This window comes from Tamandua tetradactyla, chromosome 3 (genome assembly GCF_023851605.1).
Source record: "Tamandua tetradactyla isolate mTamTet1 chromosome 3, mTamTet1.pri, whole genome shotgun sequence".
NCBI lineage: Eukaryota > Metazoa > Chordata > Mammalia > Pilosa > Myrmecophagidae > Tamandua > Tamandua tetradactyla.
Window position 1 is genome coordinate 9,919,869 of NC_135329.1, and position 20,401 is coordinate 9,940,269.

The 20,401-nt window shown below is 35.9% G+C and overlaps 1 protein-coding gene across 2 annotated transcripts in view; it reads right to left on the minus strand.

The window, feature by feature from the left end:
* Window positions 1-20,401, minus strand: part of HADHA (hydroxyacyl-CoA dehydrogenase trifunctional multienzyme complex subunit alpha) — a 69,691-nt gene that overhangs the window by 24,061 nt on the left and 25,229 nt on the right. The gene's annotated exons all lie outside the window — the stretch shown is intronic.

Below are 20,401 nucleotides of genomic sequence, written 5' to 3' on the forward strand. Positions count from 1 at the left end.
CTTAATGCTGAAAAATATTCCATCATATGTATATACTGCATTTTGTTTATCTATTCATTGGTTAATGGACACTTGGGTTGCTTCCATCTCTTGGCAATCGTGAATAATGCCACTGTAAACATCGGTGTTCAATCTGCTTTCATTTCTTCTGTGTGTATCTAGCAGTGGGATTGCTGGATCATACGGCAATTCTATACTTAGCTTCCTGAGGAAATGCCAAACTATCTGCCACAGTGGCTACACCGTTTTACATTCCTACCAACAGTGAGTCAGTGTTCCTATCTCTGTATCCTCTCCAACACCTTTAGTTTTCTGTTTTTGTTTTTTTTTTTTTAAAAACAGTGGCCATTCTAGTTGAGGGGAAATGATAACTCACTGTGGTTATGGTTTGCACTTCCCTAATAGCTGGTGAAGTTAAGCATCTTTTCATTTGCTTTTCAGTCATTTATATTTCCACTGTGGAAAAATGTCTATTCATGTCTTTCACCCATTTTTAAATTAGTTTTTTTTCTTTTTATTGTTGAGTTGTAGGATTACTTTATATATTCTGGATTTCAAACCCTATTGGATATGTGGTTTCCAAATATTTTCTTCTGTTGAGTAGGCTGCTTTTTCACCTTCTTAACAAAGTCTTTTTTAAATATTTTTTTTAACTTTTTTTTTTATTGTATAATATAACAAAGCAAAGAAAGAAAACAACAGTTTTCAAAGTACTCTTCAACAAGTAGTTACAGGACAGATCGTGTAACCCTGTAAGTGAAATCATTGCCCTTCCTACTACATGGGACATGATATCCAGATTTTTCCTTCTAGCTGCTCCAGAATATAGGAGGCTAGAAAAAATAAACATTTTTTTAATCATCACAATCAACTTTTTTTTCTTTTTAGTGAAAGATAATATATATACACACAAAACAATAAATTTCAAAGCACTGCACAAGAATTAGTTATAGAACAGATTTCAGAGTTTGGTATGGGTTACAATTTCACAATTTTAGATTTTTACTTCTAGCTGCTCTAAGATACTGGAGACTAAAAGAAATATCAATTTAATGATTCAGCAATCATATTTGTTTGTTAAACCCTACCTTCTCTGTATAACTCCATCATCACCTTTGATCTTTCTATCCCACTCTTAAGGAGTATTTGCGCTATGGCCATTCTATCTTTTTCATATTGGAAGGCTGTCAATAACATGGGGTAGGGAAATGGAACTAGCTGATGTTCCATTTTTTTGCTGGGCCCTTGAGGTTTCAGGTCCAGGGACCCACCTGGAGGTAAATTTCTGGAAAGTTACTCTAGCACATGGAACCTTTGTAGAATCTTATATATTGCCCTCGGTGTTCTTTAGGATTGCCTGGAATGATTTTGGTCGGGGTTTGGCAGGTTATGATAGGTAGCAATGTCTAACTGAATGAAGCTTGTATAAGAGTGACCTCCAGAGTAGCATCTCAACTCTATTTGAACTCTCTCAGCCACTAGTACTTTATTAGTTACACTTCTTTCCCCGTTTTGGTCAGGATGGAATTGTTGATCCCAGGGTGTCAGGGTTGGACTCAACCCTGGGAGTCATCTCCCACACTGCCAGAAAGACTCTTACCCCTGGATGTCATGTCTCACGTAGCGGGGAGGGCAATGATTTCACTTACAGAGCTGGGTTTAGAGAGACTGAGGCCACATCTGAGCAACAAAAGAAATCCTCCACCACCTACATAAACTTCACAAGAGTAAGCCTCAGGATCAAGGCTTGGCCTACTGATTTGGGTATCTCTAATGTTTGACATTGAATCAGAGGATTCCCTGATGTTAAGGTTTAATAGTTCATATTTTTTCTCCCATCCCTCAACTGGCAAAGTATTTGCCAATATCTGCTTAATATATTCTAAGATGCATCCAGGCATTATATTAAATTATACAGGATTAAAGGCCCTCATTTTAAATTAAGCTCCCTGTGTTTCAATTGCTCAAATGAGCTATCCAGACAGGTTGGGTTAGATTATGTGCTACAGAAAATTCAGGTTCCAGACATAATAAACCTTTCTTCCTTTGGTCTCAAACAGTAGGTGTGGTTCTAAAATATAGACAATTGAGAAAGTCTTTTGAAGCACAGAAGTATTCAATTTTGAGGGGGTCCCATTTATCTATTTTTTCTTTTGCTGCTTGTGCTTTGGGTATAAAGTCCAAGAAACTACTGCCTACCACAAGATCTTAAAGATGCTTCCCTATATTTTCTTCTAGGAGATTTATGGCCCTGGCTCTTATATTTAGGTCTTTGATCCATTTTGAATTAATTTTGCAGCAGATGTGAGATAGGGGTCCTCTTTCCTTCTTTTGGATATGGCTATCCACTTCTCCTAGAACCATTTGTTGAAGAGACTTTTAGGTCCCAGCTGAGTGGACTTGGTAGCCTTGTCAAAAATCAATTGATCAAAGGAAAGGCTAAGCCTACTTAAAATTAGGCCTGAAAGTCAACTCCAGAGAACCTCTTTTGTTGCTCAGATGTGGCCTCTCTAAACCAACTCAGTAGGTGAACTCACTGCCCTCCCCACTACGTGGGACATCACTCCCAGGGGAGTAAATCTCCTTGGCAATGTGGGAAAGAACTTCCAGATGAGCTTGGACTTGGCATCATAGGATTGAGAAAGCCTACTTGACCAAAAGGGGGAAGAGAAAAATAAGCAAAATAAAGTTTCAGTGGCTGAGAGATTTCAAACAGAGTTGAGAGGTTATTCTTACACATTATATAGATATCCCCTTTTTAGTTCATGGTATATTGGAGTGGCTAGAGGGAAGTACCTGAAACTACTGAGCTGTGTTCTACTAGCCTTTATTCTTTAAGACCACTGTTAAAGATACAACTTTTACAATGTGACTGATGTTCCTTTTATTCAGGATATGGACAGATGAATAAAAATATGGATAAAAAATAAATAATAGGGGGGATAAGGGGAAAATAAATTGGGTAGACATAAATACTAGTGGTCACTGAGAGGGAAAGGTAAGGGGTACTGGATGTTTGAGGGTTTTTTAATTTTATTTTTCTTTTTCTGGAATGATGGAAATGTTCTAAAAATGATCATGGTGATGAATACATAACTAAGTGATGATACTGTGAGCCACTGATTTTACACCATGTGTGGATAGTATGTCTGTGAAGATTTGTCATAAAATAAAAAAAGAAACCACGGAATAGATCTGGAATTGGAAAAAAAAAGTCAATTGATGATAGATAAAGGAAGTATTTCTTAACTCTCAATTCAGTTCTACTGATCATTATGCCTATTTTTATGCCAGTACCATGCTATTTTGACCCCTGCAGCTTTGTAACATGCTTTAAAGCTAGGAAGTGTGAATCCTCCAATTTAATTCTTCTTTTACATGATGATTTGGGCTCTTCAGGGCCGCTTACATGTCCAAATACATCTGAGAATTAGCTTTTCCATTTGTGCAAAGTAGGCTGTTGAAATTTCGATTGGGATTGCATTGAATCTGTAAATCAATTTGGGTAGAACTGACATCTTACCCATATTTAGTCTTCCAATCTGTGAACAAAGAATGTCTTTCTATTTATTTAGGTCTGCTTTTATTTCTTTTAGCAATGTTTTGTAGTTTCCTGTGTATATGTTCTTTAAGTCTTTGGTTATATTTATTCCTAGATATTTGATCCTTTTCCATTCTGTAAACAGAACTTTTTTTCTTGATTTCTTCCTCAACTTGCTCATTACTAGTGTCTAGAAATGCTATTGATTTTTGTGCCTTGATCTTGCATCCTGCTACTTTGCTGAAGTTGTTTTATTAGCTCTAGTAGCTTTGTTGCAGGTTTTCCTGGACTTTCTGAATATATCATCATGTTGTTTTCAAATAGTCAAAGTTCTACTTCTTGCCTTTTATTTCTTTTTCTGGAAAGCTTTCAGTCTTTCACCATTGAGTATGACATAAACCGTGAGCTTTCCATATATGCCCTTTATCATGTTGAGGAAGTTTCCTTCTATTTCTTTCTGTTCTTTTATTTAAAAAAAATTTTTATCTTGAAACACTTTCAATCATGTAATTATAAAAATAATACCAATCCCATATAGACAATTCCAACATACTTCTATACACTGATACCCAGGATCCACCATTTTTACATTTTGCCACATTTTCTGTATCATCCTATCAATCAATCTCAATCTATCTATCCATCTATCTATCAATCCTTTTTCTGAACACTTGAGTGTGGGTTGTATACATCAAGATTCTTGAACATTTGTCATGTACATTTCCAAAGAAAAAGGATATTCACTTTTATAACTACCCTGAGTAATCAAGTTCAAGAAATTTAACATTGACCTAAAGCTTATAGTCTATATTCCATATTATTTTTGTACGTCTCAATAATGTCTTTTGAGCTTTTTCTCCACCCTTGATAGAAACCATCCAGAATAACGTACTGTATTTAACTGTCAGTGCCTGTTTGGTTGGTCTTTCTTTTTTCTAACTGTGGGAATATACAAACAACATAAATTTTCTCATCTCAACCACTTCCAGGCATATCATTCAGCAGGATAATCACATCCACAATGCTGCAGTACTCTTACCATCTTCAGCACCAAAATCTTCCTATATCCCTAAACAGAAGGCTTGCACCCATTTTGTGTTAGCTCCCCACTTCCCATGCCTCCATCCCTGGCAGCCTGTACTCTAATTTCAGTTTTTAAGTGCTTGCATATTCTACAATATTTTCTTTGTAGTTACTATGGGGCTTAAAACTTTACAGCCTAAGGGTGCACAGATGGTTCGGTGGTAGAATGCTCACCTTTCATGCAGGAGACCCAAGCTAATTCCCGGACCATGTACCCCCCCAAAAAAACCAAACAAACAAACAAACAAAACTTAACAGTCTAAATCAATAACAATCTCACTTGCCTTGATACCAACTTAGCATCAATAGTATACAAAAACTATGATCCTATCTACCCCATCCCTTCACCTGAGGTAGTTCTTGTCACAAATTGTATGCTTATACATTATGAGTCCAACACCTAATTTACCATTACATAGTATGAATTTGTCTTTTAGAGCCTTCAGGAAATAAAAAGTGGGGTTACAAATAAAAAATACAATAGTACTGGCATTTATATTAACCTGTGTCATTACCCTCCTCTGATATCTTTATTTCTTCATAAAGCTTCAATACATTGTCTAGAGCCCTTTCCTTGCAGAACTCTCTTTAGGATATCTTTTTAGGGCCAGCCTAGTGGTGGTATGAACTCCCTCAGTTTTTATTTATCTAGGAATGCCTCAGTCTTTTCCTCATCAGAAAGACAATTTTGCCAAATAAAAAATTCCTGGTTGACAATTTTTGCTTTCACCCCATTAAGTATGTCATCCCACTGCCTTGTTACCTCCATGGTTTCTGACGAAAAATCAGCACTTAATCTTACTGAGGTTCCCTTGTATGACACACTCTCTTGCAGCTTTCAGAATTCTCTATTTTTGTTATTCGACCGTTTGATTATAATGTGTCACAGTGTGTGTGTCTATTTGAGTTTATCCTATTTGGAGTTCACTGAGCATCTTGAATGTGTATATTCATGTCTTTTGTTAAATGTGGGAAGTTTTCAACCATTATTTCTTAGAATATTGTCTCTGCCCCACTGTCTCTTTCTTTTCTTTCTGTAACTCCCATAATGTAAATATTGCTGTCTGAGAGTGGCCCAAAAGTTCCTCAGGCTCTGTTTACTTTTCTTCATTTTTGTTCCTTTCTGCTCTTCACACTGAATTATTTCAACTGGTTTATCTTGAAGTTCACTGATTCTTCTGCCAGCTCCAATTTGCTGTTGAATTCCTCTAGGGAATTTTAAGTTTCTGTTATTGTTTGGTTCTTTTTCATAACTTATATCTCACTATTGACATTCTCTTTGTGTTTCTCTACCATTTTCCTGTTTCCTTTAATTCTCTGTTCATGTTTTCCTTTAGCTCTGTGAGCATATTTAATACCAACTTTAAAAGTCATCGCCTGGTATGTCTCAGGTCTGGTCTGACTCACTGATGATTTCTAATGATTTAATATTCTTTGCCTGGGCCAGGACTATTGCTTTCTGATTCTTTTGTATATTTTTTACCTTCTGTTGAAACCTGGACATTTTGATATTTTTTTTTTTTGGCTTTTTTTCTTTTTAATTTTTTTATTTAAGAAAAACAATACACTTAGAACCACCAAAAATGGATATCTTAGTTAGCTTAACCATAAGCACATTTAAATAAAGTATCCACACAATCATTGTAAAGTCTGTGTGTGTGGAGTAAGTTTCATAAATCAATTTAAAATTAAGGCAACAAGGAAAAAATCTACATATTCAGATAGTAAAATTCTTAAATTCTAAGTATTAAATAAAAACTAACCTAGATGCTCTTGTGCAAGCTTCAGGTAGACCTCACTACCTATCATAACCTGCCAACCAGGAACATTCCAGCCAATCTTAAAGAACACGTAGGGCAATGTATAAGATTCCACAAGGGTTCCAGGCACTAGAGTAACTTGCAGAAACCTACAACCTCCAGATGGGTCCTTGGTCCGGATAAGTCCTGAAACTTAGCCCAGCCTCTCCAGAACATCAAATAGTTCCATCTCCCTACCCCATATTAGTGACAGACCCTTCCAATATCAAAAATTTAGAACTGCCATAGCCCAAACAACCTCAGTGAGAAGTAATGGAAGATCAAAGGTGATTGTGGAATTATACAAGGAAGATAGGACTTAACAAATGAATATGAATGCTGAACCATTAAATTAATATCTCTTAGTCTTCAGTATTTTAGAGCAGCTAGAAGTAGAAACATAAAATTGTGAAACTAACCCATGTCAAAATCTGAAATACGTTCTGCAACTAATTGTGGTGCTGTGCTTGGAAATTTATAGCTTTTTTGTATATATGTTATTGTTTACAAAAAAAGAAGGAAAAAAAAGTCGAGTGTAAGGTTAAAAAAGTATATAAGCCCACTAGCCCCCTATATACTGGAGCAGCTAGAAGGAAAAATATGAGAGGATCATACGTAGTCCATGACAAACTCTGGGATCTATCCTGTAACCACTTGTTGAAGAGTGCTTTGAAAACTACTGCTTTTTTATTTCTTTGCTTTGTATATATGTTATACTATACAATAAAAAAAGTTAAAAAAAAAAACTAACTTAGAGATCATTTGAACTAGCTGTCAAAACTATTAATGTTCTCATAATATCCAGTAGAAAGTTCTTACAAATATCTCCATTGCTACAGTAATGACCTATGTTACTAAATATTTTCCTTATTTCAGGAAAATATGAAGATACAAATATTTCTAATTAACATATGGAAATCTTAGCCACCTGCAATGAGTATCTTTTTTTTTTTTTAATATGCCTGTGGATAAGCTAAATCTTTCAATTCCTGGTGCCTGCCCATGTTAAAAAAAAAATCTAAGTAATCACCAAGCCTGTTTGTACAATGTTTCATAAACTAATTTAAAATTAAAGCAAAGAAGGAAAAAAATCTATAAATACAGATATCAGTTACTTGAACTCTAAATATTAAACAGTATCTTAAATAACATTTGATTAACTATCAACACTGTGTGCACTCTCAAAATATCAAGTATTTTATTATTACAATATACCAACTTTGCTATATAGTGAGCTATGTTACTAAATATTTTCAGATTTTTGATTTCAGGAATTTATTTTATTTTATGCATATTTTTTAAGAAAACAAACAATACATTTAGAACCACCAAAAATGGATATCTTAGTTAGCTTAACGATAGGCATATTTAAATAATAAAATATCCATATAATCATTGTAAATCCTGTGTTTGCATAGTAGGTTTCATAAACCAATTTAAAATTAAGGCAACAAGGAAAAAATCTACATATTCAGATAACAAAGTTCTTAAATCTAAGTATTAAAAACTAACTTAGATACCATTTGATCAACTGTTAAAACTGTGAATGCTCTCAAAACATCCAGCAGAAAGTTTTTACAAATACCTGCATTGCTATAGTAATGACCTATGTTACTAAATAATTGTCTTATTTCAGGAAAATACAAAGATATATATATTTTTTACAATTGACATATAGAAATCTTAACTACCTAAAATGGATATCTTAGTTAGTTTATCCATAGGCATATTAAAAAATATAGCTAAGTAATCATTATAAAGCCTGTTTGTATAATATGTTTCATAAACCAACTTAAAACTAAAGGAAGGAAGGAAAAAAAATCTATAAATACAGATATCAGTCACTTGAATTCTAAATATTAAACAGTATGTTAAGTACCATTTGATTAACTATGAAAACTGTGTGTTCTCAAAATATCAAATAAAAAGCTATTACAAATATGAACTTTGCTATAGTAATGAGCTATGTTACTAAGTATTTTCAAGTTTTTATTTCAGGAATTTATTTTATCTAATATTACTATAACTGTCAATAGTTTTTTAAAAGCCGTTTTTTAGTTGTAAAATATAACATACATACACAAAGAAAAAAAGCAACAGTTTTCAAAGCACACTTCACTAAGTAGCTACAGAAAAGTTCCCAGGGTTTGTCGTGGGCTACCATGCCCTTTACTCAGATTTTTCCTTCTAGCTGCTCCAGAACACTGGCGGTTATCAGAGTCATAGTAAGGGAATCATACAGTATCTGTCCTTTCGTGTCTGACTTATTCCACTCAGCATTATGTCCTCAAGGTTCATCCATGTTGTCATATGTTTCAGGACATAATTTTGTCTAAATGCCGTATAATATTCCATCATATGTATGTACCACATTTTGTTTATACACTTGTCTGTTGATGGGCACCTGGATTGTTTCTATCTCCTGGCAATTATGAATAGTGCTGCTAAGAACACTGGTATGCAAATGTCTGTTCATGTCACTGCTCTTAACTCTTCTGGGTATATACTGAGTATTGGCATTGCCAGGTCATAGGGCAACTCAATATTTAATTTTCTGAGGAATCACCAAACTGATTTCCATAGTGGCTGGACCATTTCACATTCCCACCAACAGGGAATAAGTGTTTCAATTACATCCTCTCCAACATTTATAGGTTCCTGTTTGTTTAATAGCAGCCATTCTTACAGATGAGACGTGGTATCTCATTGTCATCTTAATTTGCATTCTCTTATAGCCAATGAAGATGAGTAGCTATTCATATGCTTTTTAGCCATCTGTATTTGCTCTTCAGAAAAGTGCCTATCATTTCCTCTGCCCATTTTACAACTGAGTTGTTCGTTCTTTTGTTGGTGAGCTGTATAATTACTTTATGTACACAGGATATCAAGCCTTTATCTGATGTGTGGTTTCCAAATATTTTCTCCCATTGTGTTGGGTGCCTCGTCACCTTTTTAACAAAGTCCTTGAGGCACAGAAGTTCTTGATTTTTTAATTTTTTAATTTTTTCTTTCACAGCTTGTGCTTTAGGTGTAAGGTTTAAGAAGCTACCTTCTATTATTAGACCTTGAAGATGTTTCCCTACATTTTTTTCAAGAAGTTTTATGGTACTGGCTCTTACATTTAGGTCTTTGATTCATTTTGAATTAATTTTTGTATAGGGTGTAAGGTAGGGGTCCTCTTTCATTCTTTTGGCTGCTGAAATCCAGTTCTCCCATGCCCATTTATTGGAAAGACTAGGCTGTCTCAATTCAGTGGATTTGGGAGCCTTATCGAAAATCAAATGTCCATAAATTTGGTGGTCAATCTCTGCACTCTTGATTCTATTCCACTGGTCAGTCCTTTTGTCTTTGTGCCAGTACCATGCTATTTTGACCACTGGGGCTTTATAGTAAGCTTTAATGTCAGGAAATGATAGAAACTCTCAGTTTGCTCTTCATTTTTAGGGTGTCTTTAGCTATTTGAGGTCTCCTTTCCTTCCATATAAATATGATAACCAATTTTTCCAAGTCTTCAAAGTACATTGCTGGGAATTTTATTGGTATTGCATTGAATCTGTAGTTCGGGTAGAGTTGACATCTTGACTAATATTCAACCTCTATCCATGAGCATGGGATATCTTTCCTTCTGTTAGGTCTTTTAAAATTTCTTTTAGCTATTTTTTGTAATTTTCTGCATATAAGTCCTTAACATCCCTGGTTAGGCTTATTCCTAGATACCTAATTCTTCTGGTTGCTATTCTGAATGGAATTTTTTCCTTAGTTGCCATCTCAGATAGGTCATTGCTTGTGTATAGAAACATTACTGATTTTCGTACATTAATTTTGTATCCTGCCACTTTGCTGAACTTATTACCTCAGGTAATTTTACTGTAGATTTCTCAGGGTTTTCTAAGTATAGGATCATGTTATCTGTAAATAATGAAACTTTTACTTCTTCCCTTCCTATTTGGATGCCTTTTATTTCTTCTGTCTGCTCCAGCTAGTACGTTTAATACAATTTTGAATAACAGTGGTGACAACATGCATCCTTGTCTCATCCCTGATCTCAAGAGGAAAGCTTTCGATTTCTCACCATTAAGTATGATGCTGGCTATGGATTTTTCATATATGCCCTTTATGATATTGAGAAAGTTTCCTTCCACACCTAATTTTTGAAGCATTTTTATCAGGAAAGGATGCTGTATTTCGTCAAATGCCTTTTCAGCCTCAGTTGATATGATCATGTGAGTTTTCCCCTTTCAATTTGTTAATGTGCTGTATTATGTTGATTGATTTCCTTATGTTGAACTACCCTTGTATTCCTGGTATGAATCCCATTTGATCATGATGTATAATTCTTTTAATGTGGCATTGGATATGATTTGCTAGTATTTTGCTAAGAATTTTCACATCTATATTCGTTAGGGAGACTGGTCTATAGTTTTCTTTTCTTATATCGTCTTTATCCGATTTTGGTATTAGAGTGATGTTAGCTTCATAAAATGAGTTAGGTAGCATTCCTTTCTCATGAAATTTTTTGGAAGAGTTTGGGCAGGACTGGTGCCAGTTCTTTTTGAAAAGTTTGATAAATTCTCCTGTCCTGGGCTTTTTTTTTTTGTGGGAATATTTTTGATGACTGTTTGGATCTCTTTATTTGTAACTGTTTTTTTGACATCTTCTATTTCTTCTGTGAGCACTGCCATTTTTTCTATTTAGCCTCTTAAACTCTTCTTTATGCTCTTCTAGTGTCTTCCTGGTATCCCTAATTTCTTTATAAATATCCTTGAGTAATTGTTTCATACTCTGGAACAATTTCGATTTGGTCATTTGGCTGGGCCATTTCTGCTTGGATCTTCGTGTGCTTTGTGATTTTCTGTTGTGTTCTGGGGATCTGTTAATCTTGATATGGTTATTACGCAAGTTGGCTTCCTTCACTCATCTAAGTTTTGTATTTACTTAGTTCTTGCTGAATGTTTCCTTTTACACTTTGTCGGTTACTCTGCCAAATGAAGGTCTGGATCTCATGTAGGGGATACAATTTCACTTAAGGGTCTATTATAAGGTAGGCCACGGTGTACATGTACTCCAGTGGCAGAATGGGTGACTACCATGCAGGAGAGCCAAGCTGAATTCCTAGCCACATTCAGCCAGCAGATGGTGCTGGAGTCTCCTCCTCCCTCAGCCCCGCCCCTCCAGGCCAGAGCAACTCAAGTCCAGTGTGCTCAGCAGGGGGACTGCTCCACCAGGGGCAGCTGACTGGTGGGCCTGCCAGACAAGGTGACCGTGAGCCAGCTTTTCCTGTACCTGACTAGGTGACCATTCCCCCACCCTGAGGCCCACCCTGTGGTGGATAATCACCAGCCTCTGGGCTCCCTGCAGGCGCAAGCACGTGGGTATGTTTCCCCAGCCAGCAGCTGTGCAGGCTGGAGCCAAAGAGGGTTAGTTCCCTTCAATCGCACCTTCCTGGTGCACTGCAGCCCACCTGGTGGGGATCCTGTTCACCCGTCCCACTCTCTTTCCTGATCCTCTTCCCCACCAAAACTGCATAAAGGCCCTCCTAGACTACTCAATTTCCTCCCCATCTTCTACTGTGTTTCACAGAGCAGGAGAGAACTCACTCCACTCCAGTCCACCATCTTCCTGGAAGTCCATTTTGATATTTTAATGTGTTATAGTGGGAATTTACTCTGAGGAGTCTTTTCTTTAAGCTTGTATCCAGCTAGTGTTATGACAGAGCTTTCTTTGAATGCCAAGAGGTAACAAAAAAAGGGAGAAATATCCAAAGCAGCTGGCTGGTGGCTTGGCCTTGCATGGGCAGGGCCAGGTGTCCACCCATTGTCAGGCAGCCAACGTGGACTCCTTTTTGTGTCCCTTTTCTTTTCTTGGGTGGTGTCCATGGGTTACCTGGGGCAGTGATATGTCTATAGGTATGGTCACCAAGGCTCAGGACTATGAGGTGAGGATGCCTGGGGGGGCCAGAGGCCCAGTGGCACAAGGTCAGGATCTTTTGCCTTCCCCCCACTGAGCCTCACAGCCAGCAGATGCCTTTTGGATTCCATGGCCACAAGGGAGGTGGAGGAGAGAACATTGAAATTATTCTCTAAGCTACTTGAAGACAGTGATTAAATGCACCTAGGTCAGGCTGTCTGTGGATATGAAGTGGATGGGAGAATTCAAGAACATGGTGGTGAATGGCAGGGGTAATGGAAGCAAGCTTTCTAATGGTCATAAACAGAATCAAAATTACAGCATATGGGAAAGGACACTATAAAGATGGCAAAAGGGCACTTGAGAGGTCAAGCAGACGTAATAGTAATTTGGGATTCAAAGGATAGAGTTGATATATACCGTCTTCTGGAGTATCTGCCAAGGAACATTGTGACCCTGCAACCAATTTGGTTCTTGATCCCTATTTAGGTTTTCCAACACACAAATACTAGTTCCTCTCCTTTAAGGAGCTCAAGACAGTTTTCAAAATCTGAGTTTTTCTCACAACAACCCTTTGAGATTTCAGCCTATTAAAGGAAGACAAGAAGAACTAAAGGAAGTTAATTATTATTTTAAGAAACATGAATGAACACTTGGAGAAAGCCTCCAAACATCTGACATTAGGTGAATGGGCACAGCACTATTTTCACCATAAAATTGAATTATATAGCCAAGGTCAGGATCTTTTGCCTCCCCCTGTATGGGACCATCAAATCCCAGCTTGGATAAGTAATCATAAATGATCTGAAGTGGTTACTCAGTAGGTTATAGTTTCCATGAAGCTGTAAATAAAGGCTTTCCTTTCCCTCACCAGCACATGTTCTTGATGCTGCTGTCTCTACTCTGCAAAGGACAAGATGTAAGTCAGAGGAGGAGGAGGCGGTAGCGGTTGTGGTGGCAGCAGTAGCTCTGCTCCATAAAGGTAAACACAGCTTTTCTTCATATTTTCTCTTAGTCAGTCTCTTTCTCAAGAATCAAATCTACTTCTCCTATTCAAACAATTTCTGCTCCAACTGAGTTTCATATTTCACTTCAGTATGTAGATTCCTTCTGGCCGGCAGCTTGCTGGTACTTCAGGTGGTTCTGGGGACTCCAGCAGGTCCTGGTTCCTGGCTCCCCGCTCCCCATTGGCAGCAGAGGCTGCACAGTATTCCTGTCTTTCAAAGTATTTTTATTGAGAAAGGATGCTAGATTGTGTCAAATGCTACATTTACATCAATCAAGATGATCATGTGGTCTTCTCCTCTGATTCGTTAATGTGATATATTAAATTAAATGATTTTCTTGCGATGAAACACCCTTGAATACCTGCAATCAAAACCACTCGATCATGATGTATAATTCTTTTAATGTACTGCTGGATTCAATTTGAAAGTTTTTATTGAGGATTCCTACATATATATTCATTAGAGAAAACGGTCTGTAATTTTCTTTTCTTGTATCTCTATCTGGCTTTTGGTATTAGGGGAATATTGGCTTTATAAAATGAGGTAGGTAGTGTTTCCTCCTTTTCAATTTTTTGGAAGAGTTTGAGCAGGACTGGTATTAATTCTTCTTGGAATGACTAGTAGGATTCACCTGTGAAGTCATCCAGTACTGGGCTTTTCTTTGTTGGGGGGTTTTTGATGACTGATTCAATCTTCATAATTGGTCTGTTGAGGTCTTCTATTTCTTCTAGATTCAGTGTAGGTGGTTCGTGTGTTTCTAGGAATGTGTCCATTTAACCTAAATTGTATCCTGCGCACAGCATATAGATGGAACTTATTTTTTTTTTAATCCATTCTGCTAATCTATGTCTTTTGTTTGGAGAGTTTAACCCATTAACATTCAATGCTATTACTGTAAAAGCAGTACTTAACTTCAACCAAAAACCTTTGGCTTTTATATGTAATATTTTATTTTTGTCTTTCCTTTTACCCTTTTAGCTACCCTTACCGATAATCTTCATTTTTACATTCTCCTCCAAGCCTCACTCTGCTGTCTTTTCCTTTCAGACTGCAGAACTCCCTTTAAGCATTTCTCACAGGGCAGGTTTCTTGTTAACAAACACTCTGTTTCTGTTTATCTGTAAATATTTTAAACTCTCCTTTATTATTGAAGAACAGTTTTGCTGGTTAAAGAATTCTTGTCTGGCAGTTTTTCTCATTCAGTATCTTAAATATATTATACTGCCTTCTCACCTCCATGGCTTCTGATGAAAAATCAGAACTTAAGTCTTACTGAACATCCCTTGTATGTGACAAATTGGCTTTCTCTTGCTGCTTATCTTTGGCATTTGATATTCTTATTAGCATGTTTCTTGGAGTGGGTCTATTAGGATTTATTCTGTTTAGAGTATGTTGCACTTCTTGTATATTATATTCAAGTCTTTCATAAGAGTTGGGAAAGTTTGGGCTATTACTCCCTCAAATATTCTTTGTGCCCCCTTTCCTTTTCTTCTTCTGGGACACCCATGATACACATGTTTGTGTGCTTCATGCTGTCATTCAAGTCCCTGAGACCCTGCTCAATTTTTCCCATTCTCTTCTCTATCTGTTCATCTGTCAGGAAGATTTCGATGGCACTGTCTTCTAGTTCATTGGTTCTTTCTTCTGGCTGTTCAAATCTGCTGTTGAATGCCTTCAGTGTATTTTTAATCTTAACCTTTGTGCCTTTCTTTCCCATAAGTTGTTATTTTTCTTTGCATGTTTTCAAATATTTCATTGTGTTCACTCAGTGTTTTCTTAATATCCTTTCTTAATAACCTAAAAAAAAAGCCATATTTTTGTTATCTCCTTGAATTAATTTAGGAAAGTTTTGAACACCTTTGATTCATTGTTCCAAACTCTGTCTCCTCTGACTTTTTAATGTGTTCCTTTGACTGGGCTGTATCTTCCTGTTTCTTAAAATGGCTTATAATTTTTTGCTTGATATCTGGGCATCTGATTACCTTGTTGCATTACTCTGATGGTCAGTTTCTCTCTTGCCTAGGGTTTTACTGCTGATTGGCTTTGTATTAAGACTCTTCTTTGACACTTGGTTCAATTTATTCTAGATCTTTAAAATTGCCTATGTTTTAACTGATCAAAACAGAGCCATAAAAGATGGCCATCTTTTTTTTCCTGCCTCCCCAAGCTGCACTCTCCTTGCCTGCCCAGCAGATGGCATTCTTCATCATGTATTTTTTCAACCTTCACTGCGCAGCGCTGAAAATGGCAATAGAGATCCCTGTTCTGGTCAGACTAGAACCAGGATTCAGAGCTGGAACCCAGTGGTCCAAACTCGCCAATCAGAAACCACACTCAGAACTTGTGTCCCCAATCTGTTTCCAAGGAGGAAGACCATGTCCCTCTCCGTCTGAGGCAGCTAGCCACCGACTATATCCAAGGCAAGACTTGCGGGTGGGGCATGGGTGCCAGCCACTGCCTTGGGAGCAATTCAACCACAGTTTTTGTTGTAGCTTCTTAGTTTTCCTAGTCCACTCTTTCCTGGATGCTGTACAGTGCTACCTTGGCCTCTGGAGCCCCGAAACAACTGTATCAGATAGTTCCTCCCTGTCCTCTAGTTGATTTTGTAGGAAGGGTGTGTCCTGTATCTCCCTACTCCACCATTTTCCTTGGAAAAGCTCTCTTTAATCCTTTTTATTTCTGTAAAATTGGCAATAATGTCCCCACTTTCATTTCTGATCTCAGTAATTTGAATCTCATCTCTTTTTTCCTTAGCTTATCTAAAGGTTTGTAAATTTTGTCAATCTTGAGAAAGAGCAAACTTTTGGCTTCATTGATTTTCTCTATTGTTTTCTATTCTCTATTTTGTTTATGTCCATTCTAATCTTTACTATTCCTTCTTTCTGCTAGCGTCCTTGCTTCTGGCTAGTTTGTTCTTTTCTAGAAGGTGCACCATTAGATTACTCATTTGAGATCTTTCTTCTTTTTCAATGTAGGCAAAGAGAACGAATATTCATTAAGATAAAGCATATCTTGGGACATAAAATGAGTCTTAATAAATTTTAAATGAATAAAATCACACAAAGTGTGTACTCTGAACAGTATTAAACTAAAATAACAGAAAAGTATCTGAAACATCCTCAAATATTTGGAAATTAAACAACACATTTCTAAATGACACACGAGCAAATGAATAAAAGGAAATTTAAAAATATTTTAATCTGCATGGAAATGAAAACGTAACATTTATATATTATATATATTATGTAGCTACAGCAATGCTGAAAGAAATGTACAGATTTAAATACTTTTATTACAAAAGGCCTAAAATCAATGCTCTAAGCTTCTATCTTAAGAAAGTAAATGAAGAAAAGTAAATTAAACCCAAAAGCAAGCAAAAAGAAATGTTAGCAGAAATCAATAAAATAACAAGCAGAAAAACCATAAAGTCAATGAAACCAAAAGACGGTTCTTAGAAAAAAATCAATATAGCTGATAAATTTCTAGCCTGATTCATCACACCAAAAATAGAGAAGACACAAGTTATCAAAATCAGGAATGAAAGAGGAGACATCTTTACAGATTATGAAGACATTAAATGAACAATAATAAATAAACAAAAAATTGGCAATTTAGATTAAATGGCCAATTTCTTTGAAAGACAAATACTACAGCTCACTCAAGGAATAGAGAACCTAAATAGTGCTAATCCTATTAAGGGAATTTTAATGCATAGGTAAAGACCTTTCCAACAAAGAAAATTTCAAACCCATAGGACTTTACTGGTAAGTTCTATCAAGTATTTAAGGAAGAAATAATATCAATTCTACACAAAATCTTCTAGAAAATAGAAGAGGATAGAATATTTCCCAACTCATTTTATGAAGCTAGCATTACCCTGACACCAACAAAAGGCAAAAATATCACAAGAAAAGAAATTATTCCTGAGACCATCATCCTTCCTGACCAGTCACAAAAATCTTTAAGAAAATTTTAGCTGACTGTGCCAGCAATTTACAAAAAAGATTAATACATCAAGAAAAAGTAGAATTTATTCCAGGAATACAAGGCTGGTTCAAGAGAAAATCAATGATCATCTCAACAGATTAAAAAAACAGCATTTGACTTCTGAATTCAAGATCAATTCTCAGAATACTATAAATAAAAGGGAACTTCCTCAACGTAATAAAGGGCATATCTAAAAACCTACAGCTAACTTCATTCTTAATATTGAGAAACTGAATAATTTCCCTTTAAGAATGGGAACAAGTATTTTCACCACTTCTACCCAATATTGTGTTGCAGGTCTAAATCATTATAGTAAGTCAAAAAAAAGAGAGAGAGAAAGAATTGGAAAGGAATAAGTCAAACTGTCTTTATTTTAAACAAGATAGTTATATATGTAGAAAATCCTTAGGATTTTACAAAACAAACAAACAACTATCAGAACTAATGAATGTGTTAAGTAAAATCATATCATACAAGTTCATTGTACAAAAATCAACTGTATTTCTATATACTAGCAACTAATGGCCTAAAGATATGAACTACTTAGGTATAAATTTGACAAAAGGTGTGCAAGATCTGCTCACTAAAACCTAAAAACAATACAGAAGACTTGAGTAAAGAGCTATGCCATGTTTATTGAAGGAAAAACTCAGTATTTTAACGATGCCGATTTTTCCCAAATTTATATATTGATTCAATGCAATTCAAATCAAAATCCTAGTAGACCTTTTTTTTGTATACAATGACAAGCTGATTCTAAAATTTATATGCAAATGCAAAGGAACTAGTAAGAGAAGAACCAAGTTAGAGAACTTACACTACCTGATTTCAAGATTATTGTAAAGCTACAGTAATCAAGACATATAAGGAAAGACATACAGCAGATATATGGGAAAAGAATATCCTAATATGGACCCAAACATATATGGTCAATTGATTTTCAACCTAGGTGTCAAGGTAATTCAAGGGTTAAAGATCAGTCTTTTTGACAAATGGTGTTGGAGCGACTGGATAGTCATACACAAACAAAACAAAACCTCTCAAACCTTACTTCACACCATACACAAAAGTTTAACTTGAAATGGATCAAAGATCAAAATGTTAAGAGCTAAAACTACAAAACTTCCAGAAGAAAATGGAGGATAAAATCCTTGTGATTTTGCTTTAGAAAAAGATTTCTTGCATGCAACACAAACAGCATTATCCATAAAAGAGAAAACTAACAAACTGTGTTTCATCAAAATTAAGAACTTCTGCTAGTAGAGAATGAAAAGACAAGCCAAAGACTGGAAGAAAATATTTGCCAATCACATGTCTGTGAAGGACTTATCTACCGATATATAAAGAATTCCCAAACCTTACTAATAAGAAAACAAACAAGCCAATCCAACAAAATGGGCAAAAGACATGAACAGATACTTTGCAAAGGAGTTATATAAAAGGCAAAACAAAAACAAAAACAAAAAACATGAAAAGATACTCAAGATCAGTCATTAGGAAAATACAGTTTAAAACCACAAGGAGATATTACTACAGTCCTATTAGAATGTCTAAAATTAAAGAGTGACTATGCCAACTGGTTGGTTAACTGGAACTCTTATACACTGCTGACAGGAACACAAAATTATACAACCACTTTGGGAACAGTTTAGCAGTTTGTTAAAAGCTAAACATGCATCTATCATATGGCCTAGCCAATCCACTCCTCGGTATTTACTCAAAAGTAATGAACTGAATGTTTACACACAGATTTTAGGTGAATGTTCATAGCAGCTTTATTCAGAATAGCTCCAAACTGGAAACAACTCAAATGTCCATCATTTGGTAAATGGATAAACAAATTATGGTATATCAACACGATGGAACAGCACTCAACAATAAGAAGGAACAAATTGCTGATACATGAAACAACATAGATGACTCTGAAAAGCATGAAGCTAAATGAAAGCACAAAACGCTAATAATGGGAATGCTCTATTTTATGACTTGGTGGTATTTAGACAACTATATACATGTGTCAAAGCTAAAACTGTTCATTTTAAATTGGTTATTTATTTTTATGTAAATATCTCAATAATGCTGATCTTTAAAAAAAATGCAAGAGAGTGATGAGCACCTGATTCTGATTGTCAATTTCCTTGGGGTGGGGAGGTAAAGAAATTGTGTAGGGGAGGTGGCAAATCAGTGGATGTCAATTATAGTTACAGTTTTAGTTCTTAGGTTGTTTCATACATATTGTGCCAGTTTGAACCTCTTGTGTACCCCAGAAAAGCCAAGTTCTTTAATCCTCATTTTATATTGCTGGTAGAAGCTTTTTGATGGAGATGTGACCCACCCCAATGTGGGTGGTAACTTCTGACTAGATGGTTTTCATGGAGATGTGTCTCCACCCATTCAAGGTGGGGTTGCTTACTGGAGCTCTTTAAGAGGGAACCATTCTAGAAAAAGCTTTAGAGCATAAGCAGCCAGAGACCTTTGGAGACAAAGAAGGAAAATGCCCTGGGAGAGCTTCATGAAGCAAGAAGCCTGGAGAGAAAGCTAGCAGAAGTCGCCATGTTTGCCATGTGTCTTTCCAGTTGAGAGAGAAACCCTGAACGTTGTCAGCCATCTTGAACCAAGGTGTCTTTCCCTGGATTCCTGAGATTGGACATTTCTATAGCTTTGCTTTAATCTGGACATTTTCACAGCCTTAAAACTGTAAACATGCGACTTAGTAAATTCCCCTTTTTAGAAGCCGTTCCACTTCCGGTATGTCGCACTCCAGCAGCTTGCAAACTAAAACACATGTTTATTGTATTATTAAAGCAAATATAGAAAAACTGAAGTAGGCTTATTCATGTAAAGTGACATGGGCAAATTAAGATCCAAGATTCAGTTCTGTATTCCTGATGTCCCGATTATAGATAAAGTAAAATATAAATTGAGATAATGTTGAAAGTCATTTAACATAATCTACTTTAGAAAGTATCACTTCCTAAATGGATGATGATTCATTTCTTAGGGTTCAAATTTCATTGTATCGAATATTCCAGAGATGAACTCTTCAAGAAAATAAATAACTTTATATAGCACAATTC